The sequence below is a fragment of the Lepidochelys kempii genome, chromosome 1, assembly GCF_965140265.1.
Source record: "Lepidochelys kempii isolate rLepKem1 chromosome 1, rLepKem1.hap2, whole genome shotgun sequence".
Taxonomy (NCBI): domain Eukaryota; kingdom Metazoa; phylum Chordata; order Testudines; family Cheloniidae; genus Lepidochelys; species Lepidochelys kempii.
Genome location: NC_133256.1, coordinates 248,971,818 through 248,994,416, shown reverse-complemented (window position 1 = coordinate 248,994,416; position 22,599 = coordinate 248,971,818). Strand labels below are relative to the sequence as shown.

At 43.0% G+C, this 22,599-nt stretch overlaps 1 protein-coding gene across 3 annotated transcripts in view; it reads left to right on the top strand.

The window, feature by feature from the left end:
* Positions 1 to 22,599, top strand: part of HIPK2 (homeodomain interacting protein kinase 2) — a 181,730-nt gene that overhangs the window by 37,968 nt on the left and 121,163 nt on the right. The window contains exon 1 of one of the 3 annotated variants that reach the window (XM_073322985.1): positions 4,329 to 4,348. The exons of the other annotated variants lie outside the window; for them this stretch is intronic. The gene's annotated coding sequence lies outside the window, so the exon portion shown is untranslated. Of the gene's footprint in view, positions 1 to 4,328; positions 4,349 to 22,599 lie in introns of those variants that run through there. 3 annotated transcript variants of the gene reach the window in all.

The following is a 22,599-nucleotide window of genomic DNA, read 5'->3' as shown; positions in this document are numbered from 1 at the left end:
TTATTTATTAAGCAAAATAGGAAAAAAAAATTGTCTCTAACAGAAATTTGCTTTATGGGTTTGTTTCTTTGTGGGGAATAGGGAAGATTTGCATCTTGGTTTAATCCCATTTCTAGAGAGAGATTTATCTAATGTGCAGTGTTATTTGTGTAATGTGCAACTCTGTATGTAGTGGATACCCAGATCCAGCAGAAACAGCGGGTATTTAGGCACTGCTCTAAATCCTCCTGTAATTAAAAATAATACATTAGTCTATGTTAGCAGAGCCAGGAGTCTTGACTGTAGCTGTGAGGCAGGAATATGGAGTGAGGTCTCAGAACAGGACACAGAAACTGAGCATGTGTTTGTCTAGGGGGTGTGTGTGTGTGTGGTATGAGTTGTTGGGGTGGGGGAGCAGCATATTACGTCATTCACCAGGAATATAACTTGGGTGGCAAGAAGAATCATCAGGAATTATTCAAGGGATAGACTTTGCTTATTCATGAAGTGAATTGGCTCCTCCGCCAATTCCCTTGCTAGCACTCTTATCATTTCACTTCATCTCTGAGTCTTACACACACTTGATGGACAGTTGCAAGGCTGGATTTTATGCTTCTAATAAAGTAGTACTAAAAGTAATTTATTGTTCTGAAGAATGCTGGCACCTGGGGTCTGTCTTTCTTTCTTTCTTTCTTTCTTTCTTTCTTTCTTTCTTTCTTTCTTTCTTTCTTTCTTTCTTTCTTTCTTTCTTTCTTTCTTTCTTTCTTTCTTTCTCATCACCATGGTATCCAAAATGTTTTTTATTTAACTTCCTTTCTCTTACAAACAGAACACGAGGCTAGACAGAGTTAATACTGTAAGCAGAAGCTGCTGTTCAGAATTGAGTAACAAGACTTTGTTACTGTGCATTAAGATTAGAAATAAATGATTCCTGTTTATCTGAACAGAACCAGGAAATAAAATAGAGCTTTATCTGCAATTTGCATCTCAGTTGGGCTTCATTGTGTCTGTGTAACATCTGGCATATGTGGTTTCTTCTGTCACTGGATAACACAGTATATGAAGGAAACTTTTACATGTCTGTTTATATTATTTATAGACAGGGCTGGTAATGCCACTTTTTATTAAGGTTGCCCAACACTCCCCATTATAAAACCTTATTTTCAGATGCTTATAACTTTGCCAGACTGTAATCATTTGGGCTCAGATTTTACATGCTGAGTGTCTGCCGCAGGCTGATTTTTCTGGGGAGAGTTCAACGAAAATAATTCAACTGTTTCAGAGAACGAGGCTAGAGAAAAATAAGTTTTTCCCCTCATGTTAAAAAATTCTGGCAACCTTTTCTTTGAGAAGCTCCAGTGCCTCCATACTTTGGAGCCAGGACTTGAAATAAGGCAGGAGGGTAGCTTTTATGCCAGGGATTTTCCTTTTGCAGTCCCCATGAAAATCCATCCAAATTTGGCCAAGTTATAAGCCTGAAAATTTTTGCAGAATGAGCATGCTCAATAGAGACGTCTTAAACTTTAGCAGCTAAATTCCCCCAAAGATTCCATCCCCACAGAGCATGCTCCAGCTTGGGGAAGAGCCAGACTTTCCCTGCAATTGCAGTTCTGGGCTGCTGCTTACCATACTGGGTCTGGATCCAGGCACCTGAACTGAAAGAAGGAAGCCTGTCTGTCCTGTTCCCTCAGTGATCCTCCTGCTGGCATCCAGGGGAAATCTGTCTTCTTCAAATACAGAAGGGACAAGAGCCAGACTTTCAAGGGTGGTAAGGGAAGTAGACTGGGACAAGAAGTCAGGTGAGGAAGAGAGCCTGTGACTGGAGGTCGGTGGGAGTGGGAGATGGAGAGAGGGTAACTGGGCCTGGAAAACTGAGTAGGGAGGAGACTGGGACTAGCTAGGCAAGGAGACTGGGAGTCTGGAGGACTGTGATTAGCTGGACAAAGAGACTTAGGATTGGGAGATGAGGAAGGGAAATAAGGGTGAGGGGGGAATGAGATCAGATGAGGACCCAGGGGAAGACTGGGACTGGCTGGCCAAGGAAATTGGAACTGAGAACCAGTGGGGCAGGGAGAAGTAGATGAGAGGGGATAGGAGACAGATCTGACAAGGAGCCAGGGTGCAGGGGAGAACTGAGACTGCCTGGGCAAAGAGACTGGGAGAAGGAGCTGGGGAGGCAGACACTCAATTTGGCCAAGGAGTCTGGGGAAGAAGTAGCCGGTGTGAGGTGGTACTGGAGGCCAGGGTAGAGAAACAGATTGGATGAGGATACTGGGGGTCCTGGGACTGCATGGGTAAGGAGACAGGAGAAAAGGAGCTGGGAGGTTGGGAGGGGAACTGGAAATAGCAGGGTAAGGAGACTGGGACTGGGGAGGACAGGCACGGGGATGCGGAGTTGAGAGTGTGAGACTTGGACTTGCTGGACAAGGAGACTAGAACTGGGATGAGTCGCCTGAGGAGTGGAGACTGGGACTGGCTGGGGAGGAGAATGGGACTGGTATGAGGAGCCACAAGTGGGGAAAAGACAGGATCAGGGCAGGAACAAATTGCAGGGGATGGGGCAGAATAGGACAAGTTTGCTGGGGATGGGAAGAAGAGTCTGTGCCCACTACAGCACACTCCCCTCCAGAGGCTGGAAAGGAAGGCAGGATTCCTGAGTCTCATCATTCCTCTGCTGTCAGCCAATGTTCTTCAAACCCCACTGGCAAAATGTCCCGTCCTCCTCTCGTGCTTGTCCACACAGAGTATGACAACCTACTACTGCTATTAATTACTTCCTTAGCTCAAGTGGCAGAGGTCTCTGTCGTGGAACTAAAGGTTCCAACAGTGCTGACAACCGATGTGGGTGTCAGTAGGAAGCCACATGTTTTTTTTTTCAATTCGCTTTTTTTAAATCCAAGCAAATTCCACACAAAAACATTAAAAGGACATTATTGGAGTTGCAAAGTCAAGCACTCACATGTCAGAAATGCCAGAATTAAGGTTGCCTGTGCAGTGACCTACTGGTTTTTCCACAGGTCCCCTACCTTATTCAGTGCCTAACATGGACCTGCTCTGTGGATGAGTCAGGGTTTAGTGAAGGAAACTGTTGTCTATAGGACCTATGACTCATTTGTTGCAGAAGTTGGAGGGTGGGTAGAGAATACAGCAGGGGCCTGCAGGAAGAGAAAGGAGATTCTCATGTGATCATGTCATTAAAGACTGTATCATAATGCATATGTGCAAGGGGACTGAATTCAGGTTAGACAGGACACCTTAGTTCTGGCATTTCCTAACACGAGTGCTTGACTTTCAATCTTAATAATATTCCTTTAATGTAATTTTTGTGTGTAATAAATATACAGATGTAACATGTACACAAGAATGAGTAAACAGGGTGTCACGTTTGGATCAGGAAACAAAAGGGCCATGCTAGGCCTTCAGCCTCTACAGCAAAATCTTCTTGGTGAAGCTTCTGCACCAGGGAGATTAAGATTTTGAACACAGATGTGCCAAAAAATGGGGCAAGTTAGAGAACAGAATAAAAAAAAGGGTTGCTTTTTTTTCCTTTTGGGGGCTGTTTAGTTTGTGCTGGCTTTCCAAACCTGTTCAACAGCAGTGTGCAGGAGTGCCCCAGATCACCACATTTGATCATTATGTTAAATCAGGGTAAGATCAGAAATGTAGCTATTTGGTATGGTTGTTATAGGAATGAAATCTTGAGTTTTATACAGGGAGTACAGAATTCTGGTTTCTTTCCTCAGATCCTTCCCTCGTGGAGGCCTGAATGGCGCATGAATTAGTGTACTAGCCTCTAAACCCTAGAGGTTTTAGCTCAAATTATGCTCATGTCACTGATGAAAAGTTAGATGGCTTGATCATACTCTTTGCCCGTGTCACAAAAGCGCCACAAAGGCTGGTAAATTTGGCTGTGTCTTCTTTGTTGGCTCAGTAGTGGAATAGCAGGTCATTATAAAACTCCGTGCCAGACTAGGAGTGGAAGAGCAGGGGATGCTACAGGTCAAGATTTAGATGCATTGCTACAGTTGTATGGATACCCATGCCTTCAAGTGCTGCAGTTCAAGACCAAGGTGCATTGCAGAGCTGTTTGTGTACAAGAAGGTTGCATAACCTCTGCCTACGTTATGAGTCAAACTGGGATTTTTTAGTTCCTCACATCTATAATCCCTAAAATCCATTCACTGTTTAAAAACTAAACTCAAATAACTACCAGGGCCTCTTCTCATTGTAGTCATCTGGTTATGCCACAGTCACTTTTTCCCATGGAGTTTCTACATAAACTACATTTCTGTTTACTTGTTACCACTGCAGTTTTCAGAGAGCAAAATCACTCAAACTCCATTCTTTTTCAGAAGAAAACACCATCCAGGTAATTTGTATATTTTTCTCTCTCTCGTTTGTAATACCAGCTTGTAAATGAAATCGGTTTCCCTACAGAAACCTTTCCTTCTTCCTTTCCATGTGAATTCACACACAGGTTTGTCATGGTAGTTGTGGGGCTGCAAACAATGGTTTGTTATTGTAGGGTTACTCATGAGTATTAGGCTACTGGCTTGGATGTTGCCCTTCAGCCAACAATACCAGTATTTTTTAATGGGAACCCCTGTGCACATCCCCACCCTCGCACACACTAATAGAATGATATGGAATTTGCAAACATCTAAGGGGATAAAAGCAGGCATAGTTTTTATTTAATTGACCGTGAGAATGTCCCATTGTGGCTTCTGAACGTCACTTGATATGTAACTTGTTCTGGCAATTGGAAGGAAGGCCCTTTACTAGTGGAATAACAAACTATGGACCCTGTTTTTCACAGGCCTCTGACAATTTCTCACTGTATTGGGAACTTCCCATTGACCTGGATATTTAGCGAGAACACTGAGACACTGCATCACAATACCTCACTCCCCGTTCAGGGCCTATCACTGAGCCCCATGCATGCGTTGGCAGTCAGGGGACTACTTTAATGGATGGTTTCAGCCTGTGGCCAGAGTGGAAGTCGGGGTGCAGTGCCACAGTGTTTGGTCCCACCAAGAAACAAAATGAATGGTGATTGGTATTGGAAGGACTATGCGGTAGTGGAAGCTGGTTGTCTAGCGTCCCACTTCAAGAGAACTCTGGTTGTTCTTCTCTAACAGTGCCCCATCCCTCCCCAACCTTTTGGCTCACAGAAGAGATCTGGGACCGTTTCTCAGCATCGTACAACCACTGGAGATGAAGAAAAGGGGAGAAGATGTCTGTTAGAATCTTTCTTACCAGAGAAAGGGTTGACCATGGGTCAGCTCCATGACAAGAGACAGTGAGTGGGTTTGTGTGTCTGTGTACTGCTGCCCTCTGCTGGAATGAAACTAGCTTCAGTATCTATCACTTCCATTGACCACCTAAAGTAGCAGAACTGCTTCTTTAGCTCACCAGGTGGAAGCTCAGGTTTTTCTGGTGTCGAAACGTGGTGAATTCTACTCCCCAAGCTTCCAGGTAGTTGGTTGGTGACTCTTGTGTGAATGAATCACTCTAAATGCCTGATCTCTCTTTGTCTGGGAGAGGAAAACCCAAGGTCATTCTTAAACTTGTTCCTGTTGCAGAGTTAAAGATGCAACACTATGCTGGATTTTTGGGTTAAGGCTGTTGAAGCAAGCCCATCAGCCTGAAGAACTCAGATTTAGAAACAGAGGCCCAGATCCTCAAAGGTGTTTAAGCATTCAACTCTCATTGATTTAAATGGGAATTAATCTTCCAAAGCTCTTTGTGGATCTGGGTCAGAGTCTATAATAGCAGCCCCTGGAGTCAGTAAGGTATTATCAGTCCTTCATTGTAACAGTCCTGTGTATCACACCATTACTACAGGGTCACCATTAGCTTATTGTAAACAGTTCAGTCCTAAGGGGTGTTGGGCATCATAAGTGCAGAAGGTGTTTTCCTCCTTTCCTATTTCCTTCTGAAGAGCTAATAAAATTCCAGAGGCTGAAGGCAGAAGTTGGAAGGCAGGTAGGGAGCTTGCCCCATTTGAGGATCCAAGTCCTAATGCTATATGTTACCTCTCTAGGACTTGGCCTTATCTAGGAGATATAATTTCATTACTGCCTCTTTGAAAATGTCTTGTGAACATCCACTCTGACATATCTTAGTGTGCTAGTCAGGTGCATTGTCTGTCAGATCAAAGCTCATGGGTAGGGCTGCAATGGATCTGCTTCCTGTCCTTTTCATAAACATCCAACAGGCTGGCAACAGTACTTCTTTAGTTTAATTCTGGTTATGGTTATAACCTCTGCTTTTCAGTACATGTCTGGATGGGGGTCGAGATGGAGGGGGTTGGTTTTTTTAAAAAGTTACATTAATAAGTGACTTAAATGAAAAATTTCTTGTAGAAACATGGGCAGCATTTCCAGCTGCTTGTGGATTTATGAAGTATTTGGAAACACACAGTACGTTATTTCCTGAGAGCTGTTTCTTTTGCACAGCAACAGTGTTTGCTCACTCTGGAACAAGGACAAGACACAGAGGTCTTAAAAACCAAATGAAAAAAGGGTAGTAAATACATATTCCAAAGGCTGATGAAGCCAGTTTGCTTTCTTAACACAGTGGAAACAAAATGAAAGATACTTCAGTGTCTCTTGTAGAACTTTTAAAAACATTCTGTGTAGCAAAAACTCTGTTTATCATATATTTTCTGTATTTCTCTTCACATAACTTTTTTTTTTAATTTTTTTTTGCTACTGTGAGGGTTATTTACATCAAAACAGGATCTTTGTTTCTGAAGAGTTCATCTGGTCCTGCTGCTTATTTTCCAGTTGAAGTCACAATGGTCTGTCTGTGATATCACAATTGACTGCAGTGGAAACGATGTGTCATAAAGAGAGGATTTTGACACCAGGTGGGGAATATGCAGCAGGAGCAGATGAACTTTTCAGAAATCAAAGACTATGTTTTATACACATCACAGAAGATAAAGAGTGAGGGGAGGGAAAAATAATATCAGAAAATTCAGGGTAAAGGGCCCGATCCTGCATTTTTTACTCAAGAAAAACTACCTGCTGAGTCATTGGGAGTTTTGCCTGAGTAACAAGTGCAGAATTTGCAGCATTTCTATAGACAAAGCATTTCAAAGTTTTCCAGAATAAATCAATGGCTCTTTGACAGCTTTAGAGGATCACGTGTTTTACTGTGCATACACAGTCTCTTTCCTCTGTTCCTTAAAGAGGACATTTATCAACTTGAAAACTATTCAATTTCAAAAAGGGAGTTAAAGTTGTTTCAAATGCTACTCCTGTTCGTGAGCCCCACCTGCCAGTTTTTGTGGTAAATGTTTTTCTCTCTCCTGTTGCTGTGTGAAAGACCCACGCACACAACAGGGGAAGCTGACTAATGCCCTGATCCTGCAAACACTTATGCATGTGGTTAACTCTGAGCGTCCTATTGAAGTCAGTAAGACAACTTGTGCTTAAAGTTAAACACATGCGTAAGTGTTTGCAGTTTGACTATACAAGAGAAAGAGACAAACTTAGGATATACAAAATCCTGCCAAATACAAGCACAGTCCCTGACCTGCAGCATTTGCTGTCTAAGGCCCCAGTCCCGCGAATACTTACCTTTTTCCCTTACCCTTGGTCTGTTGGCTCGTTTAATTTCCTACAATTACTGCAATTACTGTGCTGTGCTGTACTGTTGGGCGTGTCTGTGAGTGTTTGCAGGATTGTGGCCTATGAGATTTTGCAAATTTTTAAAAGAAGAGAAATATACAACTGTCTCCAGTTGCCCCTCCAGCTGTCTATTATTAGTTGACTAATTTCTTGTAGGTATCATCAGAGAAGTGGATCTTCTGGAGGGATCTGTGTGTGGATAGGGTGGCGGTCTTATGGAACAGCTCAAAAAGGTTGTGGGGGACAGCATGGAAGCCATTTAAACTGCTATTGCCATGCTGGCTGGCTGAGCCTCACAGCTGCATGAGCATGTGTGAGAACATAGAATCATAGAATATCAGGGCTGGAAGGGACCTCAGGAGGTCATCTAGTCCTGACCCTCTGCTCAAAGCAGGACCAATCCCCAATTTTTGCCCCAGATCCCAAATGGCCCCCTCAAGGATTGAGCTCACAACCCTAGGTTTAGCAGGCCAATGCTCAAACCACTGAGCTATCCCTCCCCCTGTCCCCCATGTGATTAGGAGAAGGTCAGTGCTGCTTCTGCAGTGCTACTTTCCTGCCTCAGCCTCCACAAATTCAGCAGGAGGAGCAGCACTGGGCAGACACCTCTTAAACAGCTAAATAAGCTCCAAGATGTGTTCCGTAGACACCCCCAAGCAATCCCATGATCCTCTGTGACAAAAGAGTAGCCCAACACATGAATGTTCCATCTCTCACAAGCCCCTATGCAGCCCAGGTTTTAACTTGGCAAGTCTTAAGGTTTTCAGTGGGATGAGGTCAGCTCTTATCCTTACCCCACTCAGCCACTTGGAAAAGTCTCCAAGTGTCAAAAGCCAGGGATATATATAAAACATGTCATTGATAAAACATCTGACTCCTGTGATAGCCGTGGCAAAAACGCAGCCCAATGGATGGGATGTTGACATTAGTTTGTTGTTGCAGGGCTGGCCGTGAGCATGAGGTTGCACACGCTGGTTTGTTGTTGTAGCAATACACACGAGTTAGAGGTTGCACAGTCTGTTATGCTATTGTAAGGTTGCTTTTGAGCAGTGAGCTGCATGCTCTGGTTTGCTATTGTAGTTATGATGAGCAAACTCCATGGTCTGGTGTGTTATTGTAGGGTTGCTCATGAGAGCTGGGATTTGGATATTCATTCGTGGTAGGGCTGCTATGAAAATGAGATGCCACCACTGACTTTTTAAAATAGAAAGAGCTTTGAAGCATTGGTTTAGAAATTTTAAAAAAATAACACAGAGAATGATGTGTATCTTGGAACCAATGGACAAAAGAGAGAAACCACCAATTTTGGGGCATGCTGATCTTGCCAGGATCCATTTCATATTTATTTACAACGTGGAGGAATAAAGTATAAAATCTGGAGGCTTCAGGGTCAGGCTACTTTCCCTGTCAGGTTTTCACCTCCAGCGTCTTGCTTTGAAATGTTGTGTTTGGTGTCAGGATGGAGGTGGGATCTGTCACTACAGGAACCGGGCAGATATTGTTATTTTATGTTAACAACTTAAAGACTTTCCTCCACCAAGCCTTTAAAAGTCTAGCTGTCCAGTCACACCTGCTCCTTTTTGACATCCAACTTCCCTAAGGCCTAAACACCATCTTGACAGGTTGGGTCCTTTAGTCACTGAGATGTCTGTGTTTCTTTCTCTCAGACATATTCCTTCTTGTAAATAAAACAAGTTTGTCAGGGCATCAGGGAACAAGACGGTACACTGCAGCACACCCTGTTTCTTTCTGCTGTTGCAGAGAGAGCAGATTGCAGATGGCTGGGCACAGAGAGCCGGTGAGAGGGATGCATCACAGTTCAACTGAAATCTGGAGGTGGGCTTGAGAGAGGGACCCTCTGAAGTTCCAGAGGGAAGCTGTCAGGGAACTAATGACTGGTAAATATAGAACAAATCAAAGGAAATACAGTTCTGCTTCATACCACATACAGTCACCTGTGGGGTTTGCTAGTGTGGGATATCACTGAGTCCATCATATATTGTGGGGGGCTGTTTTTAAAAGGGATAAATGATCTTGTGTTTCAGATTTAAGATGGTCACATGTGGAGGTCAGAAAGGGCTCCGCCCGATCCCTTCACTTGTAGCTGGCCAGTTACATTATGGGGTACTATCTTTCAAGTATTGCCCACTACAGGATGCAGAATACCAATCTAAACTTAATAAACTAATGGTCTGGCCTGGCATGGCAGATTCTTTATTCCTCCTTTCCTAAATTGGGAAGTGGCAACAGTTTTCAGAAAAGACTGTGAAAAGAAGAGATTTTAAATCCCTCAGATCAATCATTTAATGCCACATAAAACAAAGACCCTAGAAATGAAACTGTTATATTAACAGAGACTGTTAGAATCACCAGAAGTGTAAACTGCACACTTGAAGCAATAGATATGCTTGGGACTGAGGCAGAGCGGTTTAGTGCTCTGAAGTCTACTGAAGACGGATGAGAAATTTCACTTTTTTGGAAACAAGTGAAAATGTCTTTGGAGATTAGGACTTGCCATAACAGATCTGATCAGTTCTCCTAGTTCAGTATCCTGTCTGTGACAGCGGCCAGCACTAGATGCTTCACAGGAAGAAACCCTGCAGTGGGCAGTTATGGGTTAAACTTACCCCCATGGACTGTGTCTTCCTAACCCTCAACAGTTAGATGTTAGTTTATGTCATGAAGCTTGAGGGTTTATATCACTTTCAAAACTTGTTTATTTTTTAATATTTATTACAATATGGGATATTTCATTATCCATATAAATGTCCACTCCTTTTTTGAAGTCTCCTGAGCTCTTGGTCTCAATGATATCTTGTGGCAATGAGTTCCACAGGCCAATTGTGTGTTATATGAAAAAATATTTCCTTTTATTAGTTTTGAATTTTTCTTCAACTGAATATCCCCCAATTCTTTTGTTATGACACAGAGAGAACAGACATTCTCTAGAGAGGTACCTTCTCTAAGCATCCATTATTTTGTATAGTTTCAGCTTGTCTCCTATTATTTGCCTCCTCTACAAGGTAAACAGTCGCAATCATTTCAATCTCTTCATATGAGAGATTATCCATGCCTCTAAATCATTCTCATCGCCTATCTTTGAATCCCCTCTATTTTTGCTATAAATTCCATGAAGGTAAGGAATTCTTTACAAAACATGGATAAAGACAAGATCTGTGTCCTGAGGAGCTTACTGTCTAAACCCCAGATTCTGCAAGCACTTATATATGTTTTTAACTTTACACAGATAAGTAAAGATAACCATGTGAATAAGTGTTTACAGGATCAATGCCTAACCCAAATCAATAAAATATTTTCATCTTAGTCCATTCAAACCCATTATAGAATATGTCACATAGTGTGTCATGACTGGCAGCCTCTGCTCCTAAGGGTGGTGTAGCAGGTCAGGATCGTGATAGTGTGTTCAGAACAGAAGTGCATTGTCAGATGTATGTGTGGGGTGGACGGAAGCTTGCACAGCATCTGCTCCCAACATGCCCAACTCAAGCTAGTTCTAGTCATCACCCTTTTTCATGAGCACTACACTCGCTCACAAAACTTTTAAAATAATCATAAAAGAGTCTGTAAGACAAATAATCTTCTGTGCACTAAAGTAATTGTTCCTGTTCACTTTTGTTCTGAAAACAATAGACTTCTAAATTAAACACAGACCTGTGCTTTCAAAAAGGTGACAATTACTCTGTACTCAGGGAGGTTGTATTTTGAACTTGAAACCGATTTCATAAAGATTTGATGGCAGTCTGGAGAAATGGAATTAATTGGTGCTTTGTCTGTAAAAGTGTGAAGAAAGGGTTAGCAGTTGCCAGAGAGCTGGTGGACAGAAGAGGAGACCATTTGTGGGGTCGGGAGCTGTTCTGACTGGTGTGGGGAGACGAGGTGGAAAAGGGCCTTTTGTCAGCTGCAGACTAGGTGGCCAGTGCTTGTTATCTATCCTGTTGGTTTCTTCTGAGCTCATAGAGTCATAGAGTTTAAGACCAGAAGGGACCACAAGATCAGGTCCTACCTCAGCAGGATGAAGTAATGGCTAGCAGTGATGCCAACCTTCAGCTCCTCCCGGTTAATGCATGACTGGTTGCTAAGAAGACTGACATCATCCACATTCTAATCATGTGGATATTTCCAAGCCTTGGCTGTATGACTCTGCTGGTCCTGTCATGACTCATCTCAGTCCAGTGTGGCTGTTCTGCCCAAACCCAAGGAGTGTGTCCATCCTGGAATAAAATGAATTTGGGATTTTGACTGTGTGCAGACCTCAGCTCAGTGGAATGCCTTCCTAATTTGCTGAGTTCTTGTTGGACCTGGTTGCTTAGTTCATCTTGATCTGTGTCCACCTGGATTCTCACGTCTGGGGAGAGAATTTCAAAAGCACGCATGGGTTTTGACTGTACAAATCTTGTTGAAAGTCAATGAGATTTTAGCTCCCAAATCCCTAAGGGCTCTTTTGAAAATCTCCGTCTTTGTGCATTTACTTGGGTTCTCATGCTCACCATAGCAACAAACATGGGACTACCCCTGATGGTTTCTCTCGCATGTCATTCTTGTGGTAGGCAAAGGTAGGACGTCCAAGATTTTATTAGATCTCTCAGTAGCTTTTGATATATGAAGTGTTGTTAACTTGTCTGCAGGATCTTGTGGGAGTGGATGATGTGGCTTTTCAGTGGGTTTGTTCTTCCTTGTCAGAAAAATCCTAAAGAGTGGTGCTGGGCAATGGCTGGTCCTCCCAAAAGGCTTCCAAAAGATGGGAGTGGGATTCTGTGGGGTTCAGTCTTGTCACCCTTCCTGTTTAATGTTTATATGAAGCCATTGGGTTAGACTGTGGGACAATTTGGGTGCAGTGTCACTAATATGCTGATTATATTTAGCTCTGTGTCTGTTGTTCATCAAGCCTAGATAGTACAACTTCATTATTCTTCCAATGTCTGAAAGAGAGAGGGGTTCTGGATGAAAGGGGGATGGCTGCCACTCAAGTAGGATAATACTGAAGTGACGCTTGTTGAAAGGGATAAGCATTAGAGGAATGGGTGGTAGTAAGTGTCTGCCCCATCTACCGATAGTGTATGCCCACTTGTTGTTTAAAGGGGTCAAGTTGGATCCATCACTGCTCCTGGTTTCTCAGATGAGAGTGGTGACCTGTTGTGCCTTTCATCATCTGCAGCTGGCCAGGGGACTATGGCTAATCCTTTCTAACATGGATTTCGCAGGAGTCGGTCGTCAATGCTTTCATTATAGCCTGTGTTGTCAGGCAGTCAGACTAGATGATCACAGTGGTTTCTTCTGGCCTTATAATCTATGAATCTCTAGGCTTGAGTGCTGTACTTTGTCTCTACCCATGAACACCACATAGAAACTAGTAAAGAATGCAGTTGCCCATTGCTTGAGTAGTGCACAGGTCCCTGCACTGGGTTCTTGTTCCATTCTAAGTGCAGTTCGAGGTGTTGGTGTTGAAGCCCTGATTTTTGGGGCTTGTTTATTTGAGAGGTGGTCTCTCACACTACACCCCATTGAGGCTGTTAAAACGCTTGCTATTGGTCCATAAAGTATGAATACCCCATGTCTGCCAGCAAGGCTTTCTCAGCTGGGGGCCTTGCTTTTGGGAATTCACTCCCCTTGGTAGCCCATCAGAGCCTGAGTTTTGTAACCTTCAAGGCAAGCTGTAAAAGGTCAGTATTTTGCATAGCACTTGATTTTCTGCTTTTGCTTTCTTCCTTTTATTTTGTGTAATAGTTTCTATAATGGAAGTGGTCTAGCTGCCATGGCATTAAGCAGAATAGAAATGAGGAAATAAATATGTCAACAAATATAAACTGCATGAAAGAGAAACCTGGTGTGCAGATTGATGGCAGCCAGAGAGTTCAGGTGAAGGATTTTACTATTTTCTTTCTCTTAATGACTTCCCTTCCTCTGCTTTCTTTTCCTTCAGAGATTTGAGTGGTAGTACTTACTAGTCTCCCTGAACAGCTTTTACTGAGCTGCTTCATCACACTCAAGGGTCTTATATCCTTTCTCCGCAAGTCAGTTATCCTTTCGTGACCTTCTGGATGTTTCCTCTTCACAGCCATGAAATCCGTCCTTTAGTTCATCCCCAGCCCCAACTCGGGTTTTCTTTTAGGGCTAGAAATCTAGGGCTTCCTGGATCATCCAGTTCATCCCCCTCAGTTAGACAGGATTGTCCTCCACACTGAACCCGAAGTGACGGATGCCCTACAGTATCTTATTTCAAACAGAGCAGTGGTGAAGATATTTGGAAACCCATCAGTACATATCAAAGGATACAGGTCCAGTTTCACTAGGAGTATAGAGTAGGGTGGGTGTAGAGGGCTTGTATTTGCTTGTGACTAGAAGTTAATCTGATGGGATTGCTCTGTTTGGCTGAAGAGTCTGTCATTTCTTTCTGGAAAAGAGATGTCACTGCATGCAGTGGCACATCCCATGGCTCTGCAAGTATATGGGCGAGAGAGAGAGAGAGAGAGAGAGAGCTTACATTACCTAAAAGAAAATAAACAATTGGGATGGCCTGTATCGCATATTAATAGGGGCACCCAAAGATGTTCTCTTTGCCTATAGCAGTGTGTAATGTTCTCACTTAGAGTGTTTCACCTCACCATCCTTCCAGTCTCCCTTAAACTGTTCAACACACTCTGATGGGAGAAGGAATTCTGGGGATCGTTTAGTTACGTGGAATCTTCCGGTAGGGCCCCCTTTTCAGCTGTGTTTTAAGGAGAAAAGTACCTGAATCAAAATCCTGGATCCTAAGCCCCCAGAATGTTGGGGATGTTTGGATCTGGCCTGACTCTGAATTTTGTTGTTCAGCCCCAGCTCTAGTTCTGAGTTCTCCAGGCCCTCTCCCTTCTCATCTCCAACCCTTTTGGGCCTGACAGTCTTGCAACAGTCACCTTAAAAGACAAATAAAAACAAAGGAGATTGCTGAGGATTTGTCCATAATTTTCACTGCACAGGGTTTTTTTTGTTTTTGTTTTTTGTGTAGGATAAAGGCTAAGAAAATGGAAGGAGAGGGAGAAAATCGTAGTTTAGACAGGTGTTTCCCTGTGGAGCCAAAGGGCTGTTTTGTGTGCGTGTACATTTATAGCATTCTTTTTTTATTACTTAAAATGAGAGCAAATTGACTAACCTGATGGGTTCTCATCCTTAGCTTCCCAAAGTATCCTGTATTTAGCTGGAGATTCTTTGTGAGGGATTGTAGTAAGGCTTGTATTTAGCAGCTCTTATTTAGCCGTGAGGTGTTGATACAATTAAGTTAACCCTGATCATGTGACAGTTAAAAGTCTCTCTTTCTCTCAGAATCGTCTGAGATATGTGTAGCAGGCTTGAAGCAGTGTTTTCCTCTGTTTCCCTGCAGAGTAATCCATGCCCCTGCAGCCAGGTTCCTGTTTATCGTACTAACCTTATCCAGAGGCTTGTCTCTCTCCACCAGGTCTATTTCCTGATGGAAACAAACTGAAGGGAGGGACTCGCAAATCGGCAAACTGACCTTTTCAGCCCAGCTAGTGGCTGATATGAGGTTCAGATCTCATAAAAAATGAAGCGCTGACTGTCACGCAATGGCCTCTTTGCAAATGAAACACTTAAAACTCCTGAGCATAAGCGGCTCAGACAGGGACTGCAGAAAACTGCCCACATCTTGCTTTAAGCAAGGGTTCCTGCTGTTGACAGTGGCACACGGGAAGTGCTGTGGTTTCACTACTGGTAGGGGCGGGCTTTACAGGTGGAAAGTCACCAGGTGAGGAGGCTGTGGTGGGGAAAGTAGCCATAACATCCCTTCCAGTGAGGACTCCAGAAGCACAAAAATGTGTCAGAGCTAGGCAAGGGAGGGGGCATGGGCAGGACAGAAGAGGGATGCACTGATGCAGTTCATCCCCTGTGTAGACTCTTCTGGAGCTCCTGATGGAAACCAAAGGCACTCTTTCCTCCGGATCAATCTCCTCTCATGGGCCAAGAGGGGGACCAGCTGGTGCAATTTGTATGAATCTAGACCATAAAATAATTAAGGATCATAACCTCCCAGTGAGATAGGTTAGTACTGTTAACCCTGTTTTGAAGATGGGAAACTGAGGCAGACAGGTTAAGTGACTTGTTCAAGGCTACACAGAAAGCCAGTGCTATGCAAGGATTCTTCTGTAGGGAATACTGCACTCCTAACCCTATGTACAGGACATATCTTGTCTTCAGGATATCAGCAGATTAAAACTGCCAATCCATCCCCCGGCTGGGTAATGTTTAAGCTTCCATGCTCTGCCTTGTCTTCTCATTATGAAACTGAAAGCTGAAACTCTTGAACAAAACACCCTCATTGAGACTTTTATCAGTGCACTCCAAGAGATATGACAATAAAGCTTCAAAACAGAGTTTCTGTCTGTCACAATTACGAGTCTGTTTGGATCGGCAATATTCCCCCTTCCCACACTATCTGTGCTAAGGGGAGTCTCTCGTCTCCCCCTTAGGACCTTGGAAATCCCAATGTTTGGTGGCAGCACTGGTTCCTGACTTCACTGAGATATGCTTTTCTAAAATGTCTTTGCACTAAGCTGTTTGTGTGGGGCTCTCCACACCCCTTTGTAGATCTTGATTACTTTCTGCGGCTGTTGTCCCCTCATTCTTTACCGTGCTTCATCTTCACCTGATCCTGGGATTCTGCTAAGTGCCTAGCTCCGGAAGTCATCACAAGAGCCGGTGGCTTCCTACCCTGGCTCTAGAGGTTTTTGCTCAGCAAGATAAATATGGCAAGACTTTTTCACTGTTAAGTCATCGAGACCTTCCTCAGGCACAGTGGACTCCCAGATATCTTCTATTTGTCTGAAGAGCACTTTGATGACTTGGTGGATTTCCACAGAATTTTCAGGATTTCCTCAGAGGTGATGGTCTTGCTGCCATTCTTGACAGGTCTGCTGAAGAGGACTGGCTTGCCAGAATCTAGCTCCATTTTGTCAATGGCATAACCTATCTGATTTATGCACTTGCCACCATCTTTTACTTCACTTTCGATAATATTTAAGGCAGACTGAGGAAAGGAAGGTGAGATGGCTTCTTATAATTTTCCATTATCCACACTGCCAAGCTCCTGTCCCTAAGATGGTATCTAAATAGTTAAGGTATGTCCTGGGAGTGCATCTCTGAATGTTAGGCCCTTGTCAGTTTTCCCACACCAAGAGCTAGAAGTCTCTGGAAGGTCAAATGGTTGGAGAGTCTGCAGAGAAGTAATTAGGTAGCAGAGACTCTGGTGAGGCATCTGATTTAACCGTCATCCTCAGGTTTTACATTACTAATTAAATAACATGTGAAACAGAAACATGGCCCCATAATTTACTTAAGAAATATATAAGATTTGTTTCCATTGCAACAATTCAAATATGAAGCGGGAAAACCCCCAAGAAATTCTCAAAACACAATCCTTTGCTAAGTTATAGTTAAGTTTCCAAATATAAATATATTGATCTGCCCCTGGGATTCTGTGTTAAGTGCCTAGATCAAGAAGATGTCAAAAGAGCTTGGCCTTAATACTTTGGATCTTGGGTACCTGGACCACATCAGGAGGATGAATACAAATAGTGATTTTCTAGTGTATATAGAGGGTAGATAGGATAGTTTGGGCTTTGTGGCTTGGAGTGTATTGTTTGTGAATTGTAATTAGATGATAGGATGTGACAAATGTGGTCTCTTGACTCTAGAGGAAAGGTTTGCTATGGTAGGGACAGATTTTTGGCATATGTATGGAAAGAAAAATGTGAAACAGTGTAGATGAGGCGGACGAATGGTGAACTGGAGGCGTGTCTGTGGTTGGGTGGGTGGCTTATAATTAGTAGTTACAGGTAAGTATTTAGCAGTAGTTACACCAAAGGTGGATGTTTCATACATTAGTAAGCAGAGTGTGGGACAGTTTGGGGGTGTATATTGCTCATACTGTAAATGCAGGAGAAGTCCGGTGTATGGGTGTAAGTATGTCACTGATATATAGGTGTAGGTCAAAGGCAGTAGGAAGGGGGCAGGGTTACGGTTGTTTTTGGAATCATAACAGCATTTCCTGACTTTCCTAACTGCAGCATCTTAGTGAGATTATTTTTGTTCTGGTACAGTATGTGTGTGTGTGTGTATCTGTGTGTGCAAGTTAGATATATTCATGTCATTAGGGCCTGATGAAATTCATCCTAGGTACTCTGAAGCAATCTCAGATTCCTTAACGATTATCTGTGAGAACTCATGGAGAACAAGTGAGGTCCCATAGGACTGGAGAAGGGCAAACATAGTACCTATCTTTAGAAAAGGGAACAAAGAGGACCCAGGGAATTATAGACCAACCAGCTTGACTTCAATACCTGGAAAGGTACTGGAACAATCTGTTACTAAACAATCAGTTTGTAAACACTAGAGGATAACAGGATAATAAATAATAGCCAACATGGATTTATCAAGATTGACAAACTAACCTAATTTCCTTCTTTGACAGGGTTACTGGCCTAATGAATGGGGGGAAGCTGTAGATGTGATATAGCTTGATGTCAGTAAGGCTTCTGACACAGTCCCACATGACATTCTCATAAGCAAACTTGGGAAATGTGGTCTAGATGAAATTACTGTGAGGTAGGTGCAAATTACTATAAGTAGGGCCCTACCAAATTCACTGCTGTGAAAATGTGTCATCTGGTCTTCTGTGTACTTTTACCCTATACTACACAGATTTCATGGGGGAGACCAGCGTTTCTCAAACTGGAGGTCCCAACCCAAAAGCAGGTGGTGGGGGGATTGTAAGGTTATCGTAGGAGGGATGCAGATTTGCTGCCCTGCTTCTGTGCTGCGTTCAGAGCTGGGTGGCTGGAGAGCCGCAGCTGCTTGCTAGGAGCCCAGCTCTGAAGGCAACGCCCCGCCAACAGCAGCACAGAAGTAAGGGTGGCAATACTGTGACCCCCCTTCAATAACCTTGTGACCTCCACACATTCTCCTTTTGGGTCAGAAACCCTATAGTTACAACCCTGTGAAATTTCAGATTTAAATATCTGAAATAATGATGTTTATGATTTTAAAAATCCTATAACAGTGAAATTGACCAAAATGGACCGTGAATTTGGTAGGGCCCTAACTATAAGATGGGCACAACTGGCTGAAAAACATAGTCAAAGAGTAGTTATCAATGCTTCCCTGTCAAACTGGGAGGCTGTATTTAGTAGGGTCCTGCTGGGGTCTGTCTTGGCTCCAGAACTATTCAATATTTTCATTAATGATTTGGTAATGAAGTGTAGAGTGTGCTTATAAAATTTTCAGAGGACACCAGGCTGTGAGGGGTTGTGAGAACTTTGGAGGACAGGATTAGAATTCAAATGACCTTGACAAATTTGAGATTTGTTCTGAAATCAATAAGATGAAAGTCAATAAAGACAAGTGCAAAGTACTACACTTAGCAAGGAAAAATCAAATGCAACTACAAAATGGGTAATAATTGGCTAAGCAGTAGGACTGCTGAAAAGGATCTGGGGGTTATAGCGGATCACAAATTGAATGCAGTTGCCAAAAAGGCTAATATTATTCTGGGGTGTATTAACAGGAGTGTTGTAGAGAAGACACGGGGGGTAATTGTACTGCTCTATTCAGCACTGGAAAGATGTGTGGACAAATTGGAGAGAGTTCAGAAGAGACCAGCAAAAATAATAAAAGGTTCAGAAAACCTGACCTATGAGGAAAGGTTAAAAAACCTGGGCATAATTAGTTCTGAGAAGAGAAGACTGAGGGGGAACCTGATAACAGTCTCCAAATATGTGAAGGGCTGTCATAAAGAGGATGTTGATCAATTGCTCTCCATGTCCACTGAAGATAGGACAAGAAGTAAAGGGCTTAATTTGCAGCAAGGGAGATTTAGGTTAGATATTAGGAAAAAATTTCTAGCTATCAGGGTAGTTCAGCTCTGGAACAGGCTTCCCAGGGAGGTTTTGGAATCCAGGTCACTGGAGGTTTTTAAGAACAGGTTCATAGATTCATAGATATTTAGGTCAGAAGGGACCATTATGATCATCTAGTCTGACCTCCTGTACAACGCAGGCCACAGAATTTCACCCACCACTCCTGCAAAAAACCTCTCACCTATGTCTGAGCTATTGAAGTCCTCAAATCGTGGTTTAAAGACTTCAAGGAGCAGAGAATCCTCCAGCAAGTGACCCGAGCCCCATGCTACAGAGGAAGGCGAAAAACAAATGCCTGTTGGACAAATGCCTGTCAGGTCTAGGTTTACTTGGTCCTGCCTCAGTGCAGGAGGCTGGATTATGTGATCTGTCAAGGTCCCTTCCAGCCCTACATTTCTGTGATTCCATGAGTCTATATAGCTATTTCTGTGTCTGTACGGTCTGGATCAGATACACGATCCTAGAACTGTGCAACAGCTTATCTGGGAATATAACTGTGTGATGGTGCAGCTTATAGACTCTATAGGGTAAATAAACTCTTCTAAAAATGATCTAAACACTAAGAAAACTACCACTACTGTTGCTAACTACTGTTGATGACACAGGAAAGCATGATCTAAAAAAACAAATGAAGGATGTGGATGTGGAGTGAAGGTCCTGACCCCCTCATCTAGCCAGGGAGAAGGAGCTGAGACAGCTGAGAACCACACTGCCTTTTGTGTTTGGCTCCAAACATTCATTGCTTCAGGGCAGGGCGCTCATATGGCCTCATTATGGACAGGTGGTTTTCAAAGCTTAGCAGCACCAGGAGACATGTCTCACAAATAAGACCATGCAGAGGCAGGCCACCTTAAAGAAGAACACAGCAGAGTCTCCATACCCTGCAGTTCCTTCCTTCTCTGCCTTCTTAACTGAGGTGCAGAAAGGAGTATTTTAGCTCCTGCTTCCATGGGGAAACTGGAAGATATTTATTTTCAAGTGTGTCTTGGGTGCATCAGTGATATGCTATACACAAGCCATGCACTTTCAACAGTATTTTTCAAATAGACACGGTTGTTCTCTCTGCAGTCAGCAGCCTCTGGTTTCAGTGAGTCAACAGCTCTGCAGGTATTGCAGAAGGTCTTATTGCCTGGTTAATACAGGGCAGGGTCTTAGTCTCTTGCCACCCCTAAGGTCCTCATTATACATAAGCAGTCAGTACAACAAATAGAGAGGAAAAACAGCAGTGTCTTTCAAATTGTTCCTTGTTTAACTACCAGCTGTAATTCTTGCAATTTGGGGAGAGGTTTGGGGAGGAGGAGCTGTGATCTTTCCTCTGTTTGCTTCTCTGGAACTTATTGGATTTGATATGAACTATACAGAGGCAGGTCTATGATTTGTGTATGTATGAAGGAAAATGCTGTCTGAATTAGAAATTACTATTTAGTGAAGGCTGGGTAAGGAGGGGTGGTTGAGACTCAAATCTTTCAACTAAAGCCCTTTAATTAGTTTTAGAATTGTCCCCTCAGTGCACTCTACATACGTTAACTCCTATTAATGCTAGGGGGAGTTACACGACTCATATCAAGGACAGAGCAGTCCCCATTAAATCCAGTTACTATCTATTGCGTGAGGGCCTTAAATGACTACACTAAAACTCATTATTAAAGGAAAGAACTATCAGCTTTATTTAATGCATCCTATCTGACCTCATTTCTGCATACGACTAACTAAAACTATCACAGTCGTGACCCAATATGCACAAGTGAAACCAGATATTGATTTTCCAGGGGTTGTTTTTATATTCCAGAGTCCTGGCTACCTCTTGACCATGTAAATGGAGTGACGGAGTTACCCTGCATCTATGCTTGGAAAAAGGCCACATTTAGGTCAGGCTTAGTTTGTGTGTGTTAGGTAAGCCCAACCTAAAGCGATCACTTTTCCTAGTCAAGACAAAGCTTCTGCGAACACAGGTGGAGCTCCTGAGGCTAACCTCAAGGTAGCCAGAAAGCCCTGTAAACATGGCTGCCAATTCTGTGCTGTGGGAGAAAAAGGCTGCTTCTTAACTCTTCCCTTTCCTGTTCCTGACTAGAAAGTGTGAGAAAGGCTGGTCCCCAGCTGCATCCTAAATCCCCTTCAGCAATTAGAGGTGGCACCATATTGGCAGGATCCTTGTCTGAAGTGAATTTAGAGGAGAGACACAAAGGCAATTATAGTGGTGCAGCTACTCTCAGGAAGTCTTTGCAAGTCTATGGGCTGCAGTTTGAGAACTCATGTTCTAAGAAGTATAATATCCTATTTCCCTATTTCCACAGTTTATAGCCTTTCAGTCTCTTGATGACCCATGGAATGATGACATTTCTCCAGCAGAGAAAGGTTGTGTGGGATGTTCAGAGCACATCAATGTCATATGTAGATTGAGCTGGGCTGGGGGTGCGGTCATCACATAGCAGCATAGGTTTGTTGCTTCCTTTACATACTTCTAGCTTTTGTCATCCTAAGGAACTAAGATGTTGGAACTGTGAATCATAATCCGGTCTCTAACATGGAACTAGAGAGCAATAACCACAGGGCCTTCCCCTATTCATGTTTTGTATTTTTAATACTATAATTGAGCAGAGATCTTAAGGAAACACCCACCATCATCACCACAGTTTTTTAGCATCTGCCAAACATTTTGGGTTTGCATTTCTCTCAAATTAGACATGCAGACAGCATTGCAATAAAAATTACTTTGCTGCAGAAACTCTCTTTCCCACCCGTGGGCTGTCAGTCAGACTATAATTTCTTGGCACCAGCTACATTGAGCAGCTACTCAAGCCGTTCTCCTTATGCCATGTGCCCCCAAAATATCAGCTGTGAAAAAAATGATCTCAGCAAAGGGAGGGAGTTTTAATATTTCTTTTAAAAGAAAAACTCTTCTAGTGCAGTGGTTCTCAATCAGGGGTACGCAGAGGTCTTCCAAGGGATACAGCAACTCATCTAGATATTTGCCTAATTTTACAAGTTACATAAAAGCACTAGCGAAGTCAGTACAAACTAAAATTTCATACAGTGACTTGTTCATACTGCTCTATATA